General features: G+C 50.6%; 1 protein-coding gene across 8 annotated transcripts in view; it reads right to left on the bottom strand.

The window, feature by feature from the left end:
- The window catches only part of LOC100120757 (SH3 and multiple ankyrin repeat domains protein 3), a 186,686-nt gene extending 159,294 nt beyond the window's left edge, over positions 1-27,392 (bottom strand). For 3 of the 8 annotated variants that reach the window (XM_032598101.1, XM_031926255.2, XM_032598100.1), the window contains exon 1: positions 26,885-27,392. The gene's annotated coding sequence lies outside the window, so the exon portion shown is untranslated. Of the gene's footprint in view, positions 1-9,001; positions 9,065-26,884 lie in introns of all 8 variants that reach the window. The other 5 variants (XM_032598098.1, XM_031926254.2, XM_032598102.1 and 2 more) reach the window with 4 other exon arrangements.

Below are 27,392 nucleotides of genomic sequence, written 5' to 3'. Positions count from 1 at the left end.
TTTCTTCGTTTTTGTTTTCCGCGGGGAATGCGCAATGAGCGCGCTGCGCTAAAAAGTTTAATGGAGCCGTTGGGGAAAAGCGCTATTGAGAATTCATTAAACGAGCCGTGCGCCGCGTATACGCTTCAACTGCGCGAGAACAAACAGCCTCGACAACGCATTCCTCTCCGGCGTCTCCGTGCAGTTGGATGTTGTATTTGTTCGCGATGCAGTATAAGGTGAGGAATCGCCCGAGGCCGGAGTGAGAAGTCTATATCTATTGCCTGTTAATTGTGAAATTTGTCGAAAAACCCTTTGAAACCAGAAATTAGGAGATCGACGCTCGCAAAGTCCATTACACTGATGAAAATTTAATTAAAAAAGGTCATTGGCTCGCCAACCCTTACCTCCTGCTCGTGTGACGCGTGCGACGGAAAGAGGAAAAAAGAGAGCCGAAACTCCGCGGAGCGTCGCTCTCGATATTACAGAGCACGAGCGCTAATTAAATGTAGCTCGTGCGTAAAAGCTCCGTAGCGGCCTCTATGGTGCACATTTAGCGCTGATGTGCATACGAGCTGGCTGACTCTCCAGAGGGATGAAAATATATTGCCGCGCGGCTACTCCCGTTGTTTCGAGCGCGCACTTAGCGAGTGCCGACACATATAGGTGTCGCAGTTCAGCCCTTTGAGAAATCGATGGGAGTGGGTAATGGAATTTTATCGAATTTTCCGGAAACTAATTTCGAACGATCGATGCTTTTTCCTCAATGTCTGCAACAAACGATATCCGGCACGTCGAAAAGCCTCCGAAGCAGATCGCGAAAAACAACGAGCGCAAATCAGCACAGCATCGCACAGCGACGTCGCGGAACAGACAACAGACGAACGGAGAAGAAGATTTCAGGCAATTTGAGCGCTCACGTGCGTACCTACTCTCCGCGACTAGATCCCGCGGAGCAGAAGAAGAAGCAGCAACATCCGCAGCGGCAGCAGAAGAGAAGAGAAAGGACGAAGGAGAGCCGAGAGAGCAAAACGAAGAGGACGGTCCTAGCCGCAGAGCGCGCACGTAGCAAAGCGAGCAGCGAGTGCGCTAACGGTAATTCCTCTAGACCTGCAGCGCAGAGAGAAGAGAGAGAGAGAGAGAGAGAGAGAGAGAGAGAGAGAGAGAGAGAGAGAGAGAGAGCGAGCGAGAGGTACCGCAAGGAAACGCGGCGCACGTTTTCCCCTCTTCGCAGTCGCTCGCGCGCGTGCGAAGGGGATCCCGTCGTCCCTTTTGTCCCGCGGCGGCGCGCATCCGTCGTGTCCCGGAGGACAACGTCAGGATCGGAAGGGAGTGAGGAGCCAATCCGCGGATTCCTTTCTTTTCGAGCGTCCGCGGCTCTGTTTAGTCGCCGATAATTGGGTTCGCCAGGGTTGAAAAGTCGAGAAAGATTCCTCGAATTTGCTAAGTGCCCAGTGGCTTTGCGGAAAGTGCCTTTTCTCTCTCTTCCGAACTTTCAACCCACGGCTTTTCCATATCTTTCACTCGCGTACACACCGTTCGGTGCAAACCCGGAGGAAAATGGAATTGCCTCCTCGCGGGTTATGAATCGCTTCGGGAGAGTACTTTCCTATAGCATACCCCAGTCGAGTGCGTCAGTCTGTCTCGGAAGCGAGCTATTTTCATTATCAAAAGCTCCGTCTTCGTTCTTTCCGCATAATATTCGCCTCTCTAGGGAGACGTCTCGCGGATTTTTTCTATACCATAAACGCGTGATGGAAACGTTTGCGCGAGGAGTTAATCGAAAAGTTTATTCTGTTAAGAGCAGGCCGAGTACCGCTATTCAAATTCTCGACTCCGAATTCCTCGGCAGGCACGTACGTACGCGATTTTAATGAGACTTTAGGCAGTTTAACCGCTCGCAAATCCGTGCGCGGAGAAGCCGATCGTTCGGTATTTCATAATAATCATTACGGCATTCCCGGACGGAGCTTTTTTACAGCGCGAAAACAATGCTCCGAAAACCCCATCGCGGGTGCACTTCTCTCTCTCCCTCTCTCTCCAAACGCTGAAATTATATTGACTCTGCGTGCGCGTTGAGCTGTGGGGAAAAACAAACTTTGTGCGGCTTTTATTTCAGAGTGTATGCACAACGGAGCAGAGTGGATTCATGGCTCGACGCGACCCATTTACGACTGCTCGGCTGCATCGGCGCCGGCGAGAGAGGAGGTATCGTTTTGCAAAAGTAACGGTCGATACTATAAACCAGCGGCGCGACCCGCCGGTGTAATTCCAGTGTTAAGTCGCGAGCCCTCCGAATTCGCGCGGCGGCCACCGCGAGTTTTATTAACGGGAAATTCCTTGGCCAAAGCAGCAGCCGAGTGGTAATAACAGCGGTCTGCTATGGAACGCGGCAATGATCCATTCGCAAGAGGAATCTCGCGGCGGCTCTATAAGGCACGGTCGCGCGCCGACTGAAATCCTGTCTGGCTTGCGATTGAATTTCGTTCAGTTGCCTAATGGGCCGGATTCGATAGCGGCAATCTCGGGTGATAATTACTCCGTAACGACACGTTTCGCAATCACGCGCGAGATGAATCGGCGGCGGCGCTGCAGCGTTTAAAACATTTAGCTAGTTTACTGCTGCCGCGGATTACGAGGCGAGCGCAGTTCTTACTTAATTTCGCGGCGCAAAACAAAGCTCGTCGCAATGAAAATAAAGAGCCGCGAGTGAAGAATGGTCGCAGCACCGTTAGCACTTAAAACGCGATTAAGCCGAAAGAGGTTCTTCAGAAAATCATTTTGCCGCGCGCTGCGAAAAACAAAAACAATTGCGCAGCACGCACAAACGACGAACACATACTCCTAGTCGTAGCTATGTAGCATCCCTAGCCCGGGGGGGGGGGGGAGAGTAGCAGTGCAGCGCGTCTCTTCGGACTGACTAAGTGGCCTCTCTCTCTCTCTCTCTCTCTCTCTCTCTCTCTCTCTCTCTCTCTCTCTCTCTCTCTCTCTCTCTCTCTCTCTCTCTCTCTCTCCATCTCATCCTCGTGATTTCCGTCCCTCTCTCCCCCCCTTCTCTCGCCGTGTCTCCCACGAGAGAGAGAGAGAGAGAGAGAGAGCAGTGACTCGGGCGCTGTGTGTAACTGTGCATTAATTATGTAACCTGTCGGTAATTCAAACGGAAGGGCTCCGGAATGCGCCGCAGAAAGAGAGAGAGGGGGGGATATAAGGTACACTGCGCTATTACCCACGACGCGCGCGTGTGCACGAGGAGGTCGAAGACACTCGCGCGTCGTCGTGTGCGTCTGCTGCACGTGCTGCAGTCGCTGCTTCGGCTCTCATTCCGCGGGACGACGCTCTCGATATTCAAGGTCCCTCCGCGTTTGCTTTGCCGCGCAGCTTTGCGTAATTGAATTTTTCACAGCGGAGCCGAGGCTTTTCCATTATAGGCCGAAGATGAGAGAACGTCGAGGTTCATCGACGCGGACGGGTATTGATTTCGCGTGGGAATTTCGTACACCTGCAATCTACATCGTTAACAAGCGCCCGACTTCATGCAAATCCCGAAATCGGGGAAATAATAACGAACCAATTAGCTTAGAATTGTTCTTCCCAGTGTTCGTTTTTTCCCTCGCCCCCCGCAGTCTCCAGTCTGCGAAGCGCCGCGATTCCGCATGAGCGACTTTTTCTCACTCGGCTCTCAGCCAAGAACTCGGGAAAATTGACTCGTCGCCGACTTGGCCCGACGACCAAGAAGTCCCAGCGTCGTTAAACACCGCGGCGAAATTCTCGGGTTCGTTAGGCCAGAAAGCGTCCAAGCGAGCGGGAGATGAGAATTTTCCTCGGGAAACTCCAACTCCGCTCCTTTAGTCGGAAAAGGTCGAGCTATCGGAGAGAGCGAAACACTCGATCGCTGAAATGCCCGTCGACGCGCGTATTAATTACACCCATTACAAATGATATACGACGTCAAAGCGCGAGATTTAAACGCGACGAGATTCCCTCAATATTTATCATCTACTGCTCGCTCTCAGCGCAGAGAATACCGGTTCTCATACACGCCGCAGCCGAAATACAAGTTCGCCGGTGCGCGTGGCAAAAAGAAGACAATGCGCGCAATCGCGGCTTTAATGCACTTTTGCAATCCGGTAGCGCGCGATATCAAAACCGAAAGGAAAATATCGGTCGTGCGTGCTCGCTCGCGCAAAAATCCGGTCCCACGGCACACTTACGCCCGATGCACGCTCGATTCGCGTGCGTGCGATGTCAACTGCGCGTTTGCGTCGTCTCTGTGTTTGAACGTACACGCCTCTATCGGTCCGCCTAGAAAAAGTCGCGTTGCGGCTTCATTTTTTTTCTGGTCAGAAAGAGGTGCTCGCTCGAAAGTCGATAATTTATTCGAGCGAGTGTACTTATCCGCAAATAAAAGTCGCCGATGAAAGAATTTATCAAACTTCTTGCTCCCGTCCAGTTCCTCAGATAGAAAGTACCGATACCCGCGACCTTTAAAATATCGCGTATAATTTCACGTGAAAAAAGGTGACACGATTAAAGAGTGTAGACTCGCAGAGAAGAAAGAACCATGTACAGAGAGCCGGTGGAAAAAAAGCTTCCGTACCGCCATCTCTCATTCGACGCTCAATGCGTAATTGAAGGGTCGAGCCTGCGAGCGTGCGCGGACGGGCGTTGCGTCGACAACGAAGAAATCTTCCGGGCCCCTCCTTACGCTCGTTGTATCGACGCTCTATTGGGTTAAATGACGCGAGACGCGCCGCAATTGCTGCGGGTTCCTCGATTACAGCCTATTTAGGACATTTGGATAAAATAAATGAAGGATTTTTTTCAAAGTCAAAAAACTCATCGCTCCTATATTTTCCCGCCGACTGCAGATCGAATGAACTAGTCGAGTCGGCCTGTTTATTCACCGCGGCGCCAAACGACTCGGAGGCAATGGAACAACAAACAACGACGCGCCGACGAAAAAGCCGGGAATCCATTGTGGAGGCACATGTGCACGCGAGGATACATCTGCGTTTTCTTTCGCGGGAGCAAAGCTTCTCCGTCGGTATTATTTATAGACGCGCTCGTGCGCGAGGCGGAAAGAAAGCTCGTCGGCGCGTACACAGTCCCGCTGTTTTAGATGTCGCTCTTCATTCACGATTCCACGGCACTTGTACTCGGACTTGTTTTCGCCTCGGCTGCATTAGTCATCAAGGCTGAGGCCGAGGCTTTCCTGTTCTACTCGTTGTCGAGGATTAACAACGCGAAATTAAAGTATTTTTCGAGTACAATGGCAAATTTACGATGGAGTCGGGAGCAACTAAAATTTTCAAAGCATAATTAAAACTTTGCAGCCAGAAATTTGGTCAGAGCGCAAAAAACAAACGTCTCCAAGTCAAAATAGCCGGGTAAATCCGCAAAGGCTCTCCCTCTCTATTCCCAGTGTACAAAGCATCGCTCCTTCTCCAGCTCGGCTGTTAACGGGAGAATAACAAACTCTTCTGACGCTAATTAAAGGCATAATTTAAGCTTTAATTAGACAAACGCAGCCGCGGCGCCCGAAGACACAAAAGCAGCCAGCGCAGGAGGAGGAAACACAAGTCAAACAGGACGAGAGCGCGGCGCAGTGGCGAAGGAAAAGAAGAAGAGGAGGAGGAGGAGGAGGAGGAGGAGGTATAGAGCGAGGCGCTGCGAGCGTAGAAGCCGAGCAGTTAGCAGTCCGTTTATGAGTAAACTACGGAGGCCGAACCACGTGCGCGCTCGTGTAATTTCCAGCAATCGGAAGTCGTCAGGCTCGTCTTCATCAAGCCGGCCAACGAGCGCCGCTGTATGTATATGCTCTGCTCTGCTCTGTATTTTCTGCGCGACAGACGCTGTGGGGGCTTTCGTTCGTGGAGGTCCTCGGGGGATAACGGAAACGAGAGGAGAATCCTAGCTACTTCGATTCGAGTGAGTCGTAACTGGAAAATGAAAATCTCCTCGCGGCCGCAGCTTACGTTTTAATCGGCGCATCCGTTCGAATTACACTCTATATCGACAAGGCCATTATGATCCCGGCTCGCGCGCATAGATAAAGTGAAAACTGGTCCGAAAAATAATCGCAGCTCGCTGCAAACCGGGCATCGTAAACAAAGTCCCCCCTCGGACGTGTCCCGTCGAATTATCGGAGAAACAAAAACTCCGATCTCGGCTGCGCGCGACAGAAAACTCGTTCGCGGAGATCAGCCTCCTCGTCGACGTAGCGCGTAAGAGCGGCAGCAGCGACAGCGCCGCGTAATAACCAACATTACTAAGTACGAAAATTAATTTACAGCGCCAGAGAGCGAGAGGCGAGAGTAAAGAGAGAAAAGAGGGAGCGAACGACCGAAGACGAAAGTGTAATTACACGCATACGTATACCCGCACACATACGAATACGCGCACAGAGAAACGGGAACGTTATAGGGTAGGATGCCGGGATTATTATCACTTCCGGTCAGTAGCAGCGGCAGCAGAGCAGTGGCTTGGCTGCTGCTGCTTAAAGCGAATCTATAATGCGGTCCCCGAGTTGCGCGGAAGCTGCGAGCCGGCTCTGCGCCTGCGTCGTCGTCGTCGTCGTCGTCGTCGTCGCAATAATCCATGGAAATTATTGTGCCGTGTGTGAGAGAGCCTGCATCTCTCTTTCCGCGCGCGCGCGAGTATACGTGCCCGGCGAACTTAATCTAGCTTTGCTCTGCTGCGAATTTCATGCATAAGGTTGTGTAGAATATTCTTAATCGAAAATTCGCCTTAATGGAGTGTCGATGAGATAATTGATTCAGGGCGAAGGTGGTGAAACGTAGAGTTTATTGCGCCTGCTGATGATTATTTTTAGCTTAGGGAGATCGTATAATGTTCTGCGAGCTAAGTATTCTAGTTAGCTCGTTGGCGCTTGAAAGTCCGTTTGCGGAAATTATGGCAGCGATTATTATAGGCGCGGGGAATGGTAAAATGTGGATAGACCAATTTACTTTGGCGAACGCGCATTTGTCTGGCAATACAATAGCTCTCGAAATTAATTCGTTGCCTATTAAGGCGTTCCACCGCGAAACTCTTCTTGTTCGCATAGCTGCGGCTAATCCAGATGTGTACATGTATTCAAAAAGAACGCGTTCTGCAGCGACAAACAAAAAGGCCATGTTCGAAAGTATCTGAAAAAGACAACCGCGCGCTGGTCTAGTTTGTGTTAGCGCGACATTCACCAGATATAGAACTGTATTAGATTATGAAAACTGGTTTTCTTTTCCGTCTTCTCTTTTCAGATCCTCTCGTGCGCGTGAGTGAGTCGGTTGCGTTACAAAAAATAAACATCGTCGACAAATTGTATCGAAGAGAATACGTGGGGGGGAAGCAAGGAACAACGCAACCGCAAAAGAAATCAGTCGCAACAATTCGAGAGAGGAAGAAAAAGATTCGCGATTTCCCCGCGACCCCGAGGGAAAAGCAATGGCTGCTCACGAGCTTTCAATTTCCTTCTTTCCCTCCGTAGAGCTCGAACCGCTTCGTCTCTATTTTTCATCATCTCCGCGGCTTCCTCTTCCCGAGAGCGAAGATTCTCGAACCGCATGCCGATGTAGACTGCCGCCGCGAGCGTCATTGATCCTCGACTATACTGCGGAAGTTGCGGCCGAAGAAGAGACTTTGACGAGCCGCGCGACTTCTGCTGTTCGTCACTCGTCGGCGTACTTCGGGCTACGGCCAAGATTTTCGTCTTGTTATTTAGCTCGCTCGCCGTTGTTTGTTTTTGCGGTGTTTTTGCCTAGGGCGAGTTCTACGACTGTTTTGAATTGCTGGGGCTGCCGCCGCCGACTCTGTAATCACGTGATCGCGGCCTGTGTTTATTCTCTGCTCTAAGCTAGCTAATTTTGGGAAAAACTACACCAGTTTATAGCTGCGAGCGCCATCTGCAGTGACGTAAATTTGCCACAAAAACCTACAAAGTACGGTATTGACGCGCGCGTATCCCGATGGTTTATCCTTCGCACTAAACTTGGAAACTGTTATGAGCGTAAGCGGCTCTCGGCGCCGTCAATACGCAGCTTGGTCTATCACAGCTACATGCGCTATGGTAATTTCGCGGCGGCGGCGCTAATACGGAAACACAGCTAGGCAGGCGCGCGTGTCGAAATTGACGAGAAATTCTGAGCCGGAGATGGAGTATCAGTACTGTATAATATGCGAGTGAGAGAGACTTGTCAGTCTTCCACATGTGAAAATAAGCGTGTGTGTTACGCACACTTTCTAATTCTAATGCAGCGAGCTGATCACTTGCTCGCTAGCGCGCGCATTCACTTTCATCGCGGCCGCCGAGCAAAGCGTCTCGTGAACGACGGCACTAATCGCTTTACAAAGACTCGGCATTATTAATTGACGCGGTTTTAATGTGATCAGCCGGGCTGTTCGTGGGTGGATCTTGTACGCTTTGAAATTCGTGTTGCACAACGATTTTATCAGATGTTTATCAGAAATTTTCTCGATTATATCACTCTCCGACAAACAAAACGATCGGCTCCGATCTTCGAAACCGATAACTCACCTGCTCATCGATTCCGTCATCGTCCCTGCTGTATACGCGTATGCGTGTACCTCCGCCAGCGCATTCCAGCGTCGGAGGAAAGCAAAACAGAAGCTGCTCTCTGTGTGCGCAGTCCCTTTTTCCTCTGTCTCTCCGCGTACACGGGCTGCTGCCGCCGCCGCTTTTATCGCTCGCGCATGCAAGGCAGAATCATAAATATTCAGGGCGAAAAATACGGGAGGGAGGAACGTAATTTCGGATTCGGCTTTTCCTTCTAGGCTGCAGCGCATGAATGAGAATACGCGAGCGCGAGCGAATCGTTGGTAAATTGCCTTTATACAAGGCGCCGAAAGCGAGCGTTTAAAGTACGCAAAGTGTTGCTTTGAAAGCCTGCTGCTGCTGCTGCTGCTTCTGGCGAAGGAATTTCAATTAAGGGGATATGTGAAAGTGCTTCTTTGCTGATGCCGATACACGCGGCTGCGCGAAAAATTTAATTCTGAAAATACTTACCTAGTTGAGACTCGCTATGTTTCAATTCCACTGATGTTGTTAAGTTTCAAAAGTCATCCATACCTGAAACAGATAAAAAATGCCAACCTCAATAAAATCATATCGCGAACTCCCAACCTTCGGATCTAACGAGCTCCGCTGTACTCAATTAAAAACAACCGGCTCGCGCGCATCCCCCCAAACAAAGCGACCTAAAGCACTCGATACTTCCTGCACATTGAATCCCCGACCTTTGCTCGCGCGGAGAAATCCCCTCGCAGCGCTAACAGCCAGAGCAAGTTCTGGCCGGTTGTGCCATAACGCGCCGCTACATACGTATATCGACGGGATGCATCGAAGCGCGAACGAGCGGCAGCAGCCGATAGATCGGACGAACGTGTGCGCGCAGTCCAAGAGAGAACGCGCTCGCGCGTTATCTGCCGCCGAAGTTCAACAATTATCGATGAAGGCGATGGCCTGTGTGTACGGACGCAGGGGCACAGGTGATGCCGCGGGCCAGACATCGCTCGCGAATGATCGTGCCTCGCTATACTGGACTTCCCGAGTGAGCTCCCGAGATTCTTCGCTGATGAGACTGTTCCTGGGATTTTATCGCGGTTTCAGTTTTAGGAGTTGGCTTCCGGTACAGGGATAAAAGTTTCGGTGATGTAGTTTTGACAATTTTATACGTTTTGTTTCCGCGAGTGCTATTACGCGGAGCAGTAAAGCAAAGTGCGTACAGCGATGATCATTGGACTATAAATTCCGAAATGATGGTGCCTATCAAAAGGAAAAATAAAAGGAACTTCGCGAGAGGTAACCAGAGCACTAACCCTTCAGTCAGAGCACGAACGGCGCGAGAGCGAAGAGTGGCGAAAAAAAATCCCCCGTACATAAAGCAAGGCGATCAATGCCCCGTGGCTTCTGGTATTACGTTTAATTAGAATAATCCCCGGCAGTCTGACGGCGGCGGCAGCGCGCGATCGCACGCGATGCTCCTTCACTGCCTGCGAGCGTTTTTTATTGCGCGTTCTTTTTCACCTCGTTTGCTCGCCTTCTCTCCTATAGCCGAGAGATCGTCGACTGCTGATTTTTGGATTTTGCTTTTTTAATACAAGCGATATTACTCACGGGTCGATAATTTTTCCGGAAAACGAGCGGACGCTGTAAAATTAGAAATAATTCAATCCAACTTTGTCGGATATCGGATGAGCGCTTTTAGTTTTACCGCACCTCTGTACAGACTATTGATTAGTTTGTACATAGTTGAGTTGGCGCGGAAACTACGCAGAAGTTAAATTTAAACTGCAGTGAAATATCCGGGAATTCCAGGCATCTCTGCATCGCGATAAAATTGATTGATTGATATTTCAGAAATAAAACTGCAGCTTATTCACCGGCGATACACATTCGGTAGTAGTAGTACGTTCTACTCTCCGGAGAGCCCGCACAGGTAATTTAGCCGCCGCGCGTCCCCCAACCCATTCTCATTCGGGCAAATCCCTCTTTATCCTCAACCGCCGCCCTCGATCTTATATTTCGCCCCCGTTTCTTCGTATACACCCATATCCCGCATTCAAAATCCCCGTTTGTTCGGATCGCGCGGCGGTCTCGCGTGCTTTTCTTAGCCGCGTGCCCGCAAAGCCTTAGCTATACTCGCGAAGCGGTCCCGTAACTTTTTGTTTCGCCGACGGCATAACTACCGGCATTCGTACATATAATACCTGCACACGTATACGATTTCTGCCGCTATATCTTAATTTCTCGCCGCTGGAATTTCTTTCCGTGTGTACGCACGCGTCTCTCGTGAAGGATTGAGTAATCTCGTACACGCGTTCGAGATCGTGCGTTGAGGTTTTTTATCATAATCGAATCAAATCGCGCGCATTCCGAGTATCTTATTACCGTTTTCGCCGCACAGGCGCGCTCGCGTTTCCTTCTTCTTGCGGCAATTATTTTTCACGTCTCTCGCTCGATTGGTTATCATCTGGGTTAAGGATGCATTGCGAAAGATCTCGCGCCAGCTTTGACAGATCCGCCCTGCACACGCGGTGTTATTGAGTTACAAAGGAGACACATTTGAATGTACACGGGGGGGGGGGGGGACGAGAATCCCGCTTGATTAGCTTATGGAAACGTCCGCGAGCCGCCGGATAATTGGCAGGCTTCGATAATTCAGCTCGATCTCACTCCACTTCATCTCCGGTATAGAAACGTGCTTCGCCACACTCCGCTGCGCGGTTGTGCAAATAAAATCAGCTAAACAGTCCGCCATTGAATTTCAACAAACGTATATACGCGCGCAGCAGCGACCAGAAAAAAAAACATCGTAATTCTATATAAAACCAGATGATGTACGATCAGGCGAGCAGTAAATAAAAAATCCACCCTCGAAAGCAGCAGCAGCGGCGGCGGCGGCGGCACCCTCATCTCCTAAAAAATAAAAATAAACGCGTCGCGAGAGCGCGGCTATACGTCAAGCACCATAAATAAAAAAGTTACATCGCGCCGCGCCGCCGTCTAGCATTTTGTTCCCAGCGTCGCCTTTCCTCTTTCAGTGGATGTACGTAAAGGGAGTTACACGCGGGAGAAGCCTTATACACGCGGTGTAGAGTAGTAGCTGCAGCGGCAGTCGCCGAATGACCATTGCCCGTGATTTATTCAGGGTTATTGTCCGCCGCCTGTGTAGAGCCTCCACTCTGCGCAGCGAAACGCGTACACGGAGTATAATCCGCGCCTTGTCGGCCTGCTTTATGAAATTTGAAAGCGGGAGAGATGCTTTACGAGCGCAGTGCGCAGTCAAATTTACGAATTCACCTAGTTATGGAATAAATCACGCCGGGAAGCGTCCGGGTTTTCATCATGAGCTTTCGAAGCGAATCGAAGAGATCATTTCGGCAGTGCAGCGCAACTGCAGCATCGGGCGGTTGGGAGAATTTCAAACTCTCCGCCACATCCGCCTCGGCAAGGGCAAGAACCCTCCCGTGGACCGTCGCTCCTCTCCTACGCCGCACTCGGCTTAATGCGCCACTTTACTACCGGCGATTCGTCCGACCTTCTCGCGCCACTTCGCAACCTGAAGATTGTTCACGCAGCATTTTTCCCTTTATGACTTCTCATGGTTTCGGGAGGGTGTCTCTCTTTCTCTTCTCCGGCGTAATAGCGAGTGCCTCCAAGTGCGAACTCGGCCGTTCCGAGGTGCGCACTTGCTCTCTCGTCTTGCGGGGAATTACACTCGGCAGTAGGTTGCGCGCAGACTCTGTCATTTTTCGCTCGCTAAGTGCGCCGCGAGTTTTATGATCACTCGGGAGTTCGTAAATTCGAGACTGTAAAGATTGTATAAGATTTCCGGTTGTTACGCGGCGGGAATTTCAGATAATTGTGATCGTTAAAAAGTTTTCGAAACATTTTTATAAAACTACAATGCCATACATGCGGGCAAGAGAATAAAATCGAGAAGTTACCGAGGAATCATCCCGACCAAGTGGCCGATAATCAAGTGCTCGTCGGCGTTGCATCGGCGCCAGGGAAGATTCCTATCTCGGATCCGCACAGACAAACACTGCGATTCCCGAAGCCAGGAATTTTAATTCAATTAGGCGCGAATCCAGATTCTCCCATACGCATAGAGTCGACAACCCCTCGCTCGCACTCGTGCACAGAGAGAACAGCTTGCGAAAACGGCTGCTGCTGCAGAAAATAAAGGAAATGGCAGCGGAGACAATCCGGGTAGCTAAAATTAGCTCCGGTGGGGGGATGCAGATATTTAATACAACAATAACGATAACAAGCGCCGGCAAAACAAAGTAGGCGGAATAAACAAAATAGGACGGAACATTATCCGGCTATTTGATTGCGCGCGCGCGCGTATATACGTATCGAAAGCCAGGTAGCAATTCGCTCGACCGGTTCTGTCTGTCTCTCTCACTCTCTCTCTCTCTCTTTCTCTCTCTCTCTCTCTCTCTCTCTCTCTCTCTCTCTCTCTCTCCCCGTGCGTACGTATGCATGCGTTTATTAATGCCGCGCTCGAATAGACGCGAGCACAGCGAGCCGCCGCCGCGGATTTCGAATGGCATAACGCTTGAGGAAGCGTACTTTTCTGGCCGTGTGTAAAGTGGGCACATAATGAGCAGTGCTATCTGCTGAAAACGTAGCGGCTGAATGATTCATGGGTTTCTTTGGGGGGTATGTTTCGGATTTTGCATACGTTGCAGTTCTCGAGAGTGAAAGTAGTAGAAAGTATCTCTGGTCTCATTGCTCTCCTGGATATCCGCGGCGATTGCCAGCCGAGCTGATTATCGGAGCGACCGTGAAAAACGACATACTATTTTTCAAATTCGCACCGAACAAAACGCAGCAGCGGCTGGCCATTTGCGGATGCAAAACGCGCGCACAATGTATCCCGCGCGTCTCTCGTGGGACCAGCTGCAGCAAAAGAAGAGGCGCGAGAAGACGCCAAGAAAATATTACATATGCAGTGAGGAGAAATCCCCCTGCTCTCTTTACCCTCGTTATCTCTCTTTCTCTCCTCCTCGCCTCGGTAGCCGCTTTTAGTTTTTGTTTAGCTCCGCCGATCTCTTCTCTCGCGGCGTTTCTATTTCTGTACGGGCCACGAATTCTGCGCCGACCGCCGCTTCACCTGTTCTAACGCATCGTTGCTGACTCTCGTTTTGTTTTCGGATTCGCGAGTACGCGGAAGACCGGAGCGGGTTGATATCGGCATACGCTCGCCATTTGCCTATCGGATCGTATTATCGTCGGTGTGAGCAGTAAACTCGGGACTTTACATACCGTTCGCGCCTCGGCTCCTCCTGTGTGCTATTTTTAAGCCAATTCGAATTCCTTGCAGTTCAAAAATAGCACAATTACTATTAAAATCGCGCTCTTCTCTCTTTTTCTCCTCGTGAGAGTCCGTCCGTTAATTAACTCACTCGGTGATTAGAGCCCTGGTCGGTTTATCGAACCCCGCGTCTCTCGAGCTCGCGGACGTTTAACGTACCTGCACACATGTGCGTAGCCTTGAATCGAGGGCGGTGAACACCAGGAAGCGCGAAATTACCCCCTCTTTTGTCGTCAACTTCCGCGATCACAGTCGCTATACGCGTTTCTTTTTTATCGTTTTTCCACCGCGCCAACATGACTTTCTAGCAGCCGCGTATTCTTGGCGGGCGAATGATTTTTCAAATTTTCCACCCAAGCGCCTTAGGAATGTCGAGATGGTGAAGTGTACCCACGTTTTTGCCGCACCACGCTCATCGACCCTTTACGCTTTGAATTTCAGTAACTACGGCTCCGACAAATTTCGCCACAGCAGCTATCCAGACGCATTAGCGCCGTTCCGTCCGCTTCGACAAGTCTCTCGCGTCGCGGGCAATTCGCTCGCCTCTACAACGGCAGCGGACACCGCGTGTACTCTAACGGCCGGCGCACGCACGACCTTCGCCTAGTTACACGCAAAAATTCGACGGCCACTGCAGCGACGCTGGAATGAGCGTGAGTTTGTAAACAGGGCTTTTTAAATCGAGCGATTTTTCGTCGCCGCAGTTCACCGATTTGTAGGCTTTAATTGCAGCACGCGCAGATTCCCATAAATATTTATGGAGAATAATGCACACGCGCTTTGCTAACTGTTATTCATGTCACGGTAATCTACCTCCGGCAGCACACAATACATGCCCGTGTACTTTTATCGCGCTGGATTTGAATTATGCTAACGGCGATATTAGAGCAGAGCGTAACTCAACAATTTTTTTCTCGGATATTGAACAAAAAGCTTCGCGAACCGATCCGCATGAATTATTTCACGAAGATCCTCGCGAGGCGATAACTCAAGAGAGCGATGTAAACATTCCGCGCTCTCGAGCGGCGAAAAAAGGTGTCGTAAACTAGCTTGGAAAAAGAGTACGCTCGATGAATTTTTTAAGAGCCACTGAATATCCGCGTTCAAGGCCGCACCGAGCTCTTGCTGATAGAACCATTTATGAATTAAACATTCATATTCATGTATTCGCAGCGTCCATCTCCTCTCTTGGCTTTTATTTTCTAGCGGTCGACTCGCCACCGCTGCTCCGGTTGCGCCGTGTAAATCATAGGCGCGCGAGCACAACTTGTCGCGACGCATCGGTATTGACGAATTTGCATAAATTAATCGCATTATTCGCCCTCGAGCGGCTGCGCGCGCGCGCGTGTACCACAGCTCGGAGATACAGACATCAAGCTGTACGGCAGAAGAAGAAATAAAGCCGATGCACGGCAACCTGTCGCTCTGGAGCTATAAATTTAATCGAGCGATGTCTGAGCGTGGTCTAGGGCTTCTTCGCACTCTCGCGGCGCTGTTATTACGTACTAGGGACAATGTCGTCGGCGCAGCAAATTTGTGGCTACAGCTTGTCGTCGGGTATTTTAATAACGCACACTCACCGAGAGAGGCAGAGATTAAAACTTTCCGCTTCATTTGGCGACGACACGAGAGAGCATTCGAGTATACCAGGCAAGCTAATGAGCGCGCATTCGCGAAATCTCCTACTTTTAATCAAGAAATTTCAAAGCGAATTTAAGCTGCGCCCGCTAATACCCTGCCGGCTTTGCCGAATCTACGGCTGAAAACCTTTTAATTTCGCATAAACACGAGAGCCCTTTTCCCATATTCGCGTCGCACAATCCAACTTCGGCACCCCGCAGTCTCGGATTTTCACGTGTCGCGACGCGCGGTTCTCGTATTTTCGTCGGATTTCGGAGCCCCTGCAGCGGCGGCGGCGGCTCGTTTTCGCGCAGACGTTAAATTAAGGCTTGCGGGCTGCCGTCTCGAATTGCACGAGCATAGGCCAAAGCGCCGCAGAGTTCACGCGAGTAGAGAGCCGGTAATGATCATACGGAGCGCGCGTGTCTTTTCGCCTTCGCGTGAGGTATTAGTGGATTAATTGAAACTAAATCACGCGTATACTTGCGTCGCGCGAAATTGAAAAGCCACTAGGACGGTAAAAACGAAACTCGATTTTTGAACCAGATTTCAAGCGTCAAAAGCCCATTCGCACCGGCGGCACTTTGACAGTACAAGGGAATGCAAGATCGAGTTATAGATATAGATAGCAACGGCTAGGCAAATATGGTAGGAGATAGAAGGGGGAAGGGATATACTGGCGCCATAACGCATGCAAATGGGGGCTCCGAGCGCAGTGAACGGGGACACGACGGCCTTTTGGGAAATCTTAACGACGGCCCTTTCGATTTCGACCCGACAAATATCAAGAGAGAGAGAGCGACGACCCTCGTAAAAGCTCGCGCACCCTGCATCATCGCTACAGTTTTAATTAAATTTTACGGCGCGAGTTTGAAGTCGCTGCAAAAACCGTTCGCAAACAGGCTCAAAATGGGCCCGTGAATTTGCGTGAAAGCCGGGGAGATAGAGGCTGATGCGTATGCATGGATTTTCAGCGCAAAAAGTTTGGAGAACCTACGAAAATAACGGACACTTATTCAACGAAAACTCGTAATTGAATAAAGCCCATAGTATACCGTAGGAAAGATCAGCTCCTCATTAAAACGAGAGCCTCGAACGGCTAAACTTTGGCTCTCGCGTAGGTATACTTTACACTCTCTGCCAACAACAACGACGATCATCGCAAACAGGCTTATGCATAAATGAATGAGGAGCGGGCAAGAAGAAAACAACGGCAGCGTCGAGGAGAGAGAAAATTGAGGGAAGAACGCCGAAAGAGCCGCAGCGGATTTTCGCAGAAGAGAGAATTGAGCAGCAGCAGCAGCATCGCGCGCGCTGTACCGTTGGATTCCTTTCGAGGCGGTGCGCGCGCGGCGGTAAATCAAAGCCGCGACCGCCGATTTTTATGATAAAAATCCAGCACGCGCCAGGCCCAAGCGAGTGTAACGCGCGGAGATGGAGACGAGTCGTAAACTAAAAAGTTCTGCTAGATCGCCCCGGAAAATTGCGGAGAACTTTGATCGCCTCTTGTCTGACGCTTAATGCGCGCAGCGAACGGAGTTTCGCTGCTTTGCGCGAGGGGTGCCGTAATGCTGTATTTCGAGGGGCGAACTTGGAGATTGGAATGAAGATTTATCGCCGATCCTTGTTCTCCGCGCGGGTAACTGCGCGCGTAAAACTTAATTAATTCTGAAAACGCGTTATTACGGTATTATTTTATCATTGCGTTTTGTCATCGCAAGCGCGCGCGGATGTTGCCTAATACGGCGCGCGTTACAGTGAGTAGAGTACGCCGACCTTGTCGCGCTCCAGCTGCCGCCGTGTGTTCTGGGAATGTAGGAGCTCGGCTCGTTCATTGTAAAGAGCAATTTGCGATACGATAATTTTCGCCGAAAATTATTGTCCTCCGGTGACCGAGGCCAAGGTCAGAGCTGGAATTTGTTTTTCACTATACATCGTTCCTCGCGATTGTTTTTAATGTCGGGTCAAACTTCGGAAAGCCACAGGTGCCTCAATGCCGGCCATTGTTGCATGTGGGAATCGCCGGCGCGCAATCATAATTCCGCTGATGGCAACCGCGGTTTCAATAGCGCCTATGATTTCATCCGCGGACGTTGTGGTAATGCGAAATAGTCCTCTATACGAAATTTGCACAATAGTCGTCGGAACGATTTTTTTCCCCGAGTCCCGACGGAACCTTTATTTTCAAACAGTCCGAGCAAACAATACACAAACGATCCTGTCATCGTCCTTAAATCAGATTTAGCCTGTTCCCTCGCATGCTGCCCACACGTGGTACACAGGTCTCCGGTCCTCGCAAGGATGTCGCAACCCTCGTCAGCGCGTGATTTAGGGGAGGCGAGGGCACGGTGCTAACGACTCTCTTCTTCTTCTTCTTCTTCTTTTACACCCACGCGCTCGGACGATAATTGCGTCCGTCGGCGGAGAGCCGATGTTGTTCTTCCGCTGTGTTTCTTTGGAAATTGAAAAGATTCTCTCAGCCGAATTCAATGAAATTCTCACGTTAAAACTCAATCTCGAGTTCCACGCGAAATTCCTTGCCAGAAATTCGAAACATCGCAACCACTTCCGAAAAGTCGTCGCAGGAATTCCAGCGCGCACACCAGCAACGTTATCGCCCGCTCGCAATCAAGCGAAAGTGGAACACAGCCGGCCGCATTAGTATATCGCTGCAGGTCGAGCGTCGCAATGACACGCCGCGAGGGTGAAGGGCGCGAAGAACCGCGAGACGCGCGCGGAATGCGCCGCCCCCCAGCCCAGCTGCAAAAGGGATATACAAGAGGCCTTGCTCGACGTCGGCCTTGGCTATCGATCTCCTCGAGCTCCGACGCGCGAGAGGAGGCGCGAAAACATCGCGCGAACGCCGACGACGTCGGGGGGCGATATGCGAGCCGAATGGGAATTGGAGTTTGGAAATTGGTTTTGCGAGCGCGAGGGTTCTTTGAATGCGCGAGGGAAGGCCGCCTCTCTCTCTCTCTCTCTCTCTCTCTCTCTCTCTCTCTCTGCGGGGAGCGAAAATTAGATGGGCTTGCCAGGGAGTTTTGTACACGTCGTGCGACTTTTTTTATGGGAGAATATTCCACAGCGTGTGCGAAAAGTCACCTGCGAAAAAATCTTATCTAATTACGGGGGTCTTCGGAAACTTGGAAATCCATAGCGGCCGACGAGTGGAGCCCCGATTTGAAAAATCGCGCGGCGTGCGAAAAATAAACGAGAGCCGGAGAGAAGGGACTGGGCGTGTAGACACAGAGGCCGCATCGAAAGAAGAGCCGGAGGGTTCGGCGTATCTGTGGGTGACTCGAGGAGAGTTACCTCGCATCGCCGACAGGCTGGCTGCCGTTCGCGCGAGTGCCAAGTCGTAAACTGAATCGACGAAAAGTGGAACTTCGATTCCGCCGACTCCGGACTTCTCTTATATTGGTTATGGAGTTTGCGAGGGGGGATCTCCCTCGTTGCGATCCGCCGATCTTTCTCTCTCGCGTAAAAAAAAAAAACGGTAAACGAACTTTCCAGCAGGCAGCGCTAAAAATACAAGCTCCAAGTGTCTTCGCCTATAAATTCCAATTAGCCGCCAAAGTATTCGAGAAAAATTCTCGAAGAGCCGCACTTGTCACTGTACACTAATTCCTAGAGTACGAAAAGCGGCTCCGAAATAGAAACAAGAGGCGGGGATGAAAAAGTTCAGCGCGGCGTCCTCGTAAATTACCCCGAGGAAGCAAAAGCTCGGATACAAAGATCAAGGGCTCCCGCAGTCGCCGCCGACAAATTTATAAATAAATCGCGCTGTCTTCTTTTTCCATACAGGAGCGATTGAAATTCGTTCGAAAATAGCAGCGCCAATCTTGCGTAACAGGCTGCTAACAAAAAACAAGACAAAACTCTCGGGAAGAATGTCCGAAAGGAATAGCGGAGAACTCGTGGAATACAAACTTTGCTGCAGTATAGCTCGCGCTCGCCGGGAATTTAAAGGTTGCGCGCGAGGGGGAGAAGGCAAAGTTTAAAATGAAAAAGGCACGCGTGAGCTTATACACACACACACATAGCATAGGAGGAAGAAAGTTCGTCGCTCGCGCCTCGGGTTTTCGTTTACCCGGTGAATCTTTTTTTCGGCCGACGGCTATCGCCGGGGAGATACTTATACGTGTGAGAATCTTTCAGCGCGAGAGTTGATCCTGCCGGTTGATTCCTTATCGTTCGGAATTTGGATTTTTGCAAGCCGGTGGGAAAGACAGTTTGAACGTGCCTCCTTTTAATGAAAAACAAGCGTGTTTCGTTGTACAACGTAAAATGCTAATCTACGGGTTTCCCCTCTCCGGTCCGCAGCACGGGCTTCATTTTCCTTTCCTCGGAATATCGATTTCACCTCGCGGCCAAATAAGAGAACAATGCGCGCAATGAAATCCTCGTCCCGCCGCGCGCGGCGCATAATACAAAAGACACAACAGGAGATACAGATTCGGCGCAGCGAGTCGGCCGACGACATCCGTGAACCGCTCATGTTTATGGCCCGGGGCTCCTCCGGTGCACCTGCACACGGGGCTCTACTCCCCAGGATCAACCTTGCCGCGGCAGTACACTCGTGAAACGAGATATTCGCATGTTGCGCAAACAGTAGCTGCGCGAACCGACGAGTCCGCGCAGTTGTGTACGTTTCGCGCCGCCTGGCTTTTGTTCTCCTCCCTCTTCTCCGGTATACAGGTAAGACGCCGTAATTTTGTTTTCGCTATTGCAGTGTATACTCTGTGGCCCCGGCCGTACACAGATGCTGCTGTTGTTGACTTTTGGATTGTTCGTATAATGCAACGAAACCTGCGCTCTTGAATTTGAATGGAAATTTTCGCGGATGTAGCGGCTGGATGCAAAGTGCTCGTTGAATATTTAACCGCGTCAAATTCGGAACGCGGAGCTAACCGTGACATTTATTCGAGGTGATGCGTGCGCTGTACTAAAGCGACGTGAAATTTGGGTGGATGTACTAGAACACAGTGTCGGAAAGTTATGCTTTGTGTGGACAAGTGTACCGTTGTTTACGTTTAATTAAATGGGACCGAAGCGAGTCTGCCGCTTGGCAGCAATATTTGTAATTTCTGTAACCAGGAAGATATAGCGAGTCTACAGCTCCCATCGGAAGAAATCCAGCGAGCCCTCGGACATAACGTCAAACAGCCCCGTCACTCGAGCCTAAACACACCCCTTTCGAGTCTAGCCAGCCGTAAAAAGCTCCCTCCTGCAGCAGCCGCGCGTGTTTGCACGACGAGGCGCGATAATAATAATCCACAACTAAACGCCACACGCAGAGTTCAGGTTCGCGTCATTCGATCTTCGCGGCAGCAGCAACAGCAGCAAAACCCACAGCTCCACCCATGGATACAGGGATACAAGGAACGCGCGACGCTGCTGCCTATATTGATTTCGGCGCGGCGAGTCGCTGCGCTGCTGCGGCAGCAAGTCAAAGTGAACGAACAAACAAGTGAGAGGGCCGTGGGTGGGAGGGGGTTACGGGGAAAATTTAATTACCGCGTACGCCGAGTGGGTTGAACAAATTCGTATAAACAGCAGTTCGCGCTCGCGCAGGGTTGATGGGAGAGAGGGCGGACGCAAAGGACCGGCGACGACGAGAGAGATGGAGAATTTCGAGGCTGGGATTAATGATGATCGATGAAATTGGTTATTGGCGGAGGATCCTGAGAGAGCGAGTGCATTACACGGCTGGCTCTCGGTGTACGCCTGTGTATGTGTGTATATGGGAAAGTTTAATTAACGAGAATTTATCGCGAGATTTGATTGTGGATGCGATACTCGCTATGCGAATGAATAATTGCGCGAGCTAACAATGCTAGTTGCTTTTTTGGCAGCGGCAATTTGTAATATCGCGGATGGCTGCTAGTGATAACGCTCTCGCTCGTCGGCTGCATCGGTAACTGCTATTAATTATTCTAATTTTGCATCGTGCATCAGTGATAAAACGTGCAGTTGATTAAAGCGCAAACTACACGCGAGTGCGCTGTTGAGAGGAGAGGACTGAAATAATGAAAAGTATCATTTCAGTCTGAACAAATATTTCTCTTTCGGAATCGATCGACGCCGATAAATCAAAACAACACTCGCTCAACGCTACCAGAACACGATTCGACGCGCATCGAGAGCGAGTTTATATTTAAATTCATTTCGAGTCTATGTTTAGCGCATCAACAGCGCGCGACTACGCCTAAGATCGTTCAACCCACGTAAAGCCATCAACGCTCGCGCGATTGCAGGCAGCCCGGAGCTCTCTCGTATAAAGAAATTCATGGAAATGAAAAATCGAGTCGCAAGCAGCAGCGGCGACGATAAATCCAACGCCTCTCTTGCGCACAACAGTCGCACCAGAGCATTGTTTCCCAGCTCGCGTGTGCGCCGACGGGGGTGACTTGGGGGAAAAAATGTAGAGGCACCTCGATCCTGCAGAGAAAGAGCGGAAAGGCAAATGGACGAGTGTGAGCGCGCGCATGTAACGAGGGGTCGTGAAAGTCAGTCGCGAAGAGAGGGTCGAAAGTGTGCGTTGCGAGGACGACGCGAGAAACGCGCTGTTTCACTAATTACAAACGCGCTGACGCTGCAGCTTTTTATTGTTTATTTTGTTTCGGGCGACGAGGAGAGAGCCGTCGGAGAGTGGCGTATAGTGTAGCAGCGGAGTAGTTGAGCGCTTTGTACTTTGTCGGAGATGTGCATAATTTGATTAAGCTTTTTTCCAGTACTGGTGGCGAGGGAGGCGCTCGCTGTTTCGCGGCGTTGGCCGGGGTTTCACAACTGCGCGCAAACTCTGGTGTTGGCTTTTTAACTCGACATACGCAGAGGAAAATCATGAAATTTAATTGCGTTGTTTTCGTATAATGCATAAAAAAGAGTGACATGGAAAATCGTTGATTTGAGAATGATTCAAAGCTTATCACTGGCACCGCCGGATTTTAGAATTCGAGGCAGGAAATATTCGTTGGATACGATAAAAAAGTGGACGCGTTCGTGTTCCGTTCTGATTTTCGTTGTTCAAACTATACACAGCTCTGAGTTGAATCGTTGGGAGTAGATAATGCTTTTTATGAGTTCGACGAATTCTTCTTTTATTTTCCGGTCCCAAAACAAATAAGGTTACTGCATCGTCAAGAAATAATATTTCTTTTCTATATCCTTTGACTATTCTGACCAGATTTCGTAAAAGGTGTGGGTCTCGTGATAATAATGTAACTCGTCGCTAGCTAGAGCTAGCTCGTACGCACGAATCGTATTACAACGAAAAGCCAACATGCGAACGACATATACAAAAATGATTTCCCTCGAACTAATAAGTAATACAGTTATCATACCACTTTCGTTAGTTCGATAGCTTAACATATTAACAGGCAGTTTATAGTATGAGCGACCCTAGCAGCAGGCCCAACTAGGTGGTTTTGGCATAGCAGCACACCTCTATATACCCACTCTGCGCGCAAATTGTCACGAGGGAAACGGAATAGTGCCTACGCGCCACCTATCTTGAATAGCCAGGACTAGATCGTTTGAGCGGAGAGGGGGAAAATAAACCGTTCCCGACAGCTCTCGCGCAAACTCGACAATGGCACGCGTAAACTTGACCGGCGGCATCAGCGGCGACGTGTCGTTCGCGCGAGAGCCTCGAAAACGCGGCGAGGAAAAAAGAAGCCATCTCGGCAGCGGCGAACGCCAAAAATGCGACGGCCACAGGAGAGAAGAGAGGAAGCGAGGCGTGCAAAACATTCCTTCGCGTCGGGAGGGAGCCGAGAAACGTACATACAAGTACGAGTATACACACGGGCGGCGGCGGCAACCTGTCGAGACCATGCGCATTGTTTACGTCTCTTCTTTATGCGCGCAAGAGTACGCGCGCGCGACGACCCCGGAGAGAAGGGCCTTTCAAGCCGAAGAGGTCGAAAGACTCTGGGAGTTCATTTTTACCTTTACACAGGGGGTTGGAATTTGAAGGAGGAGGAGGAGGAGGAGGAGGAGAGGAATTCGGGAATTCCGCGATGCCGTTACGGCCGATGGTAATTGAAAGCATCCGATCTGATAGCTGCTTCATTTTGCGGAAATGCGAGAGAGGGCCTTGCACTTTCGATTTTGAGATAAGGATGATTGAATTCCGAGTGCAATATCTCGCAATTAATAAATCCACCTCACGCGAAAATATCCGAATATTACAGCGGTGAGATGCAGTCTGCGATATTTCAAATCCAACAGCCATACAACCCGTTGCGGAGTATCTCACGTTCGTCAAACGGACAAACTTAAGCAGGTGAATTCCACCCAAAGGATTTTTCCAAAAGCACACAGCCGATAAGAAAAAAAGCTCTCCTTCCAACTCTCTGCCGTCGCTGCTACTGCTGTGCTTCGGAGTCTCGCTCGCGCCGGGCAATAAATTATGCTAATCGGCAGCTGCGGGAAGAAGTGATACATTCAGCTCCTGAATGGCGCAGCGCATAAACTATATTTCACGTGTACTATATAAGCGAGAGAGAGAGAACGTACTCCCGTATGGCGCATATATTGATTCTCCGCGGGAGATAAGGGGATGCATCTATTAAAACGGTTGCAGCGGCGGCAGCAGCAGCGCTTATGCGCCGGATAACGCGTTGTCGAATAGATATGCGCTGAACAGCGAGGCGGAGGAGCAAGAGACGGAGAGCGAAATAATGGGGGGAGATGATGTGTGCATAGATGCAGGGAAAGAGTGAGAGGGCGCGAGGGAAAGTATTTACCGAAGAGAGGCGTTTTATTTGAATTAGGGTTACGTCAGCGGAGCTATCTATCTCTCCGTTGCGCTCGCGCTCGTGCGAGGAGGATATAGACAAAGAGCGGCTCTGTGCGCCGAGTTGCTGTGACAATGACCTGCTAACTGCTGGCGGAAACGGTGAGGCACGACGTTTTTATCTGCCGCGCCAATGAATGCACAGCATCCGATTGCGCGACTCTCTCCGAGCTTTTCGTCAGGTCGAGCTTTGATTCATATTAGGACCTATCATCATCCACGCGGAAGTCGTTCGTACGAACAAGATAGCGACGCATTTTCAAAGCCGCCAAGTTTTCCTGAATACGCAATATCGATTCACAAATCACTTCATGTTTCATGTAGGTTAAAAAAAGGGAGAGCTAATCGGAAAAAAACGCCTCCGATCCGACAAGCGCGAGGACTCTCTGATGAGTTTGCGTAACCGACGGCGGCGGCAGCGCAGAGCAACGACGACTTAGATATTCCAGAAAAACGGGTTCTTTACTCGCGCGCACTCGTTCGTCTACCGCTTCTGACTCGTGTACACACACTACGACTGCTACCCGGAGGGGAACACGAGGATTCGCGCGGAAAACGCGTTCTGTTTATCCTATCTCCTCCTCGCTCGCTCGCTCGTCGTCGTCGTCGTATAAGTCGTGTGCGTCGAGAGCGGAAAGAGACGACGCTAGTGGCAAAAATTTGTAGCGCTGTATCCGCGATCAATCTTGTTAATTTGTAGCCTCGTTTGTAGCTCGGTATCCGCTTGTAGCGACTGTTTTGCTCGAGATTCGTTGAGCGATCGTTACCGCTGACAGCTCGCCTCTTCATTATCTAGAAATTTGCGGCAAAACGATGTAAATGGAGAAGGAGAAAAAACAGCGGGAACCTTGAGGATTCCGAGCGACCAAAAATGACACTGTAAATTCGCCGGCCGTGGTGTTGCATAACGATCGACCTCATGCAAGGCGAGAGAGAGAGAGAGAGGTCTGGCTCTTTCTCGGAGGAGAGTCGCGCCGCGCCGCTAACTGCCCTAGGTCACACACGTGTACGTATATATTTACGGACACACAGACACGCTGCACACGGCTGCCGCCTTTCTCGTTACGCAATCGGCGTGAGTGCGAGGCGCCTGATGCAAAATAAATACGTACGTGTACACATGGCGCGCCGCTGCGAGGTTTTCTCAGAGAGAGAGCACAAGAGAGCCCCGAGAGGGGACTAATCGCGAGCTGCACGAGAAAATGAATGGCGAGGGGGGCAGCATTTTTGCGCGCGCTTCCAGCGGCAGCAGCAGTCCGGAATGTGTATTTGTCGATTGTGAGTTACCGAAGACGTCCCGTTGGCTTCTGGTTTGTCGGTCTATTCGCGAGAGACGAGTTTTGCGCTGATGATGATGTGCGTTTGGAGGATTGTTTCCCTTAATTAGCCGGCGATTTGCATTTAATCTTCCGCGAGTGATCTTTCAGAGAGTATGCAGTTATTACTTTAATTGAACGCTGACGTATAATACGTTCGAGAAGCAGCCTCGGGTCGGCACAAGTTGCATAAGTCGAAACGAAATCGTCATCGTAACAGTCAGCGCGTCGCCGCTACTCGAAAACATAAATATTCGCCTCCACGCACCGAGTGTATCGCAGAGATGCATTGAAGAAACTCGAGAGTCATCGAAATTGAGAGTATTTCCGACGATGTAAAGACGCATTAAGCGCGTACGAATCAGATCAGCTCTTACACGTCGTCAGAAAAGCCGCGAGAAAAAAGTAAACAAGGAGCCCGTCATCGAGGAGCTGAATCGCGTCGCCCACACGCAGGCAAACAGTCCGTAAACTGCCTTCATTACACCTTTCCGTACACACACGCGCACCGAAAACAAAAGGAAAGCACCAGCCGGCCGGCCCCCAATCAAGATCGCCGCCGTCATCGGGCACTACTCTCCCAATCTTTTTCGCGAATCGCAGGCAAAACAAACAAACGAGCGTACCCGGAAGAGCCCTGCGCGTCCTTCGCGTGGCCGTTCCTGGAGATCGGCCGCGATTTCCTCGTACGCACTGTGCGTCCCGAGGCTAACGCGCGCTCTCCTGTAGGTAAGTATGCGCACACATACACGTAAGCAGTATACACATCGACGACTCCTCAAGTTCAAGTTCGGAGACGGTTGGTTGTGTCGTGCATGTGTGCGTACTTTCATCGGCGACGATGGCCTGATATACGCGCGTGGGACGACGCCGACGCTTCGCCGAAATTTTTCGTTCCGCGTATCGGTCGCCGATGTACAGGAGAGCATTTTCTCCGATCAGCTCGGCTGGGCGGGAGAAAACGCGCGGAACGGAAAAACGAGCGACGCTATCTCGGTCGATAAGGTTCGTGCCTACTCTACTTATTAACGGACCGGGGAGAAAATGAAGTTAACCGGGGCAAAATGCCGGAGACAAATGAATGTTTACGCAGCATCATGAATTATCAAACCAGTCCGATAAATACGAGACCGAGGCTGATCGGTCTAGCTCCTCCTGCCCTGCAAACGCAGCTAACTGTGCTGATAACCGTTGCATTCCGATCGGCAACGATAAGCCGCGGCAGGGCATTAATTTTTGGCAGAAGGAAACTCGGATATGCCAGCGATGCCTGCGCATGTATCCTCGTACTCGCGGTACAGTCCTGAGCACAAGCGTATGAAACCAACCTTATGAAACATCCAAACGAAGCGGCATCGGCTGCAGTGGCACGTCGGGCGATCCTCGGCTGATGGCAGTCCTGTTACTTGCGACACCGGCACACAGCACCACGACGTTGATATAGGTAAACAATACTCCCCGACTCACTGTCACAGTAGCCGCGCACTCGCAGATAACCTCAAAAAGCCAAAATTACCCTCGCACAGAACCTGCTGGCCCGAGCTTTCGCCGCGGCGAGTATGTAAAACCCAAGCAGGTATTCGCGCACGTTCGGCAAGTATAAAAATCACTGTCACACCCGCTGCGAGAGCCGGAGGAGAAAAAAGCAGCGGCGATCGGTGCTGTTTATCTTGGACACGCGAGAACTGTAAACAAACAGCCGGGTGTTTACAGTGCGAGGGCTGAATACGAGGCGCCGCCGGTTGACGTTTAGCTGATAATACAGAGCTGTAGAGACGGAGGGGGGGACGATCGACGCGTCCTCACGCTTCGGACTCGCGCTCGCGACTGGCTCAC

The sequence above is a fragment of the Nasonia vitripennis genome, chromosome 3, assembly GCF_009193385.2.
Source record: "Nasonia vitripennis strain AsymCx chromosome 3, Nvit_psr_1.1, whole genome shotgun sequence".
Taxonomy (NCBI): domain Eukaryota; kingdom Metazoa; phylum Arthropoda; class Insecta; order Hymenoptera; family Pteromalidae; genus Nasonia; species Nasonia vitripennis.
This window is presented reverse-complemented; position numbering and strand designations above follow the sequence as displayed.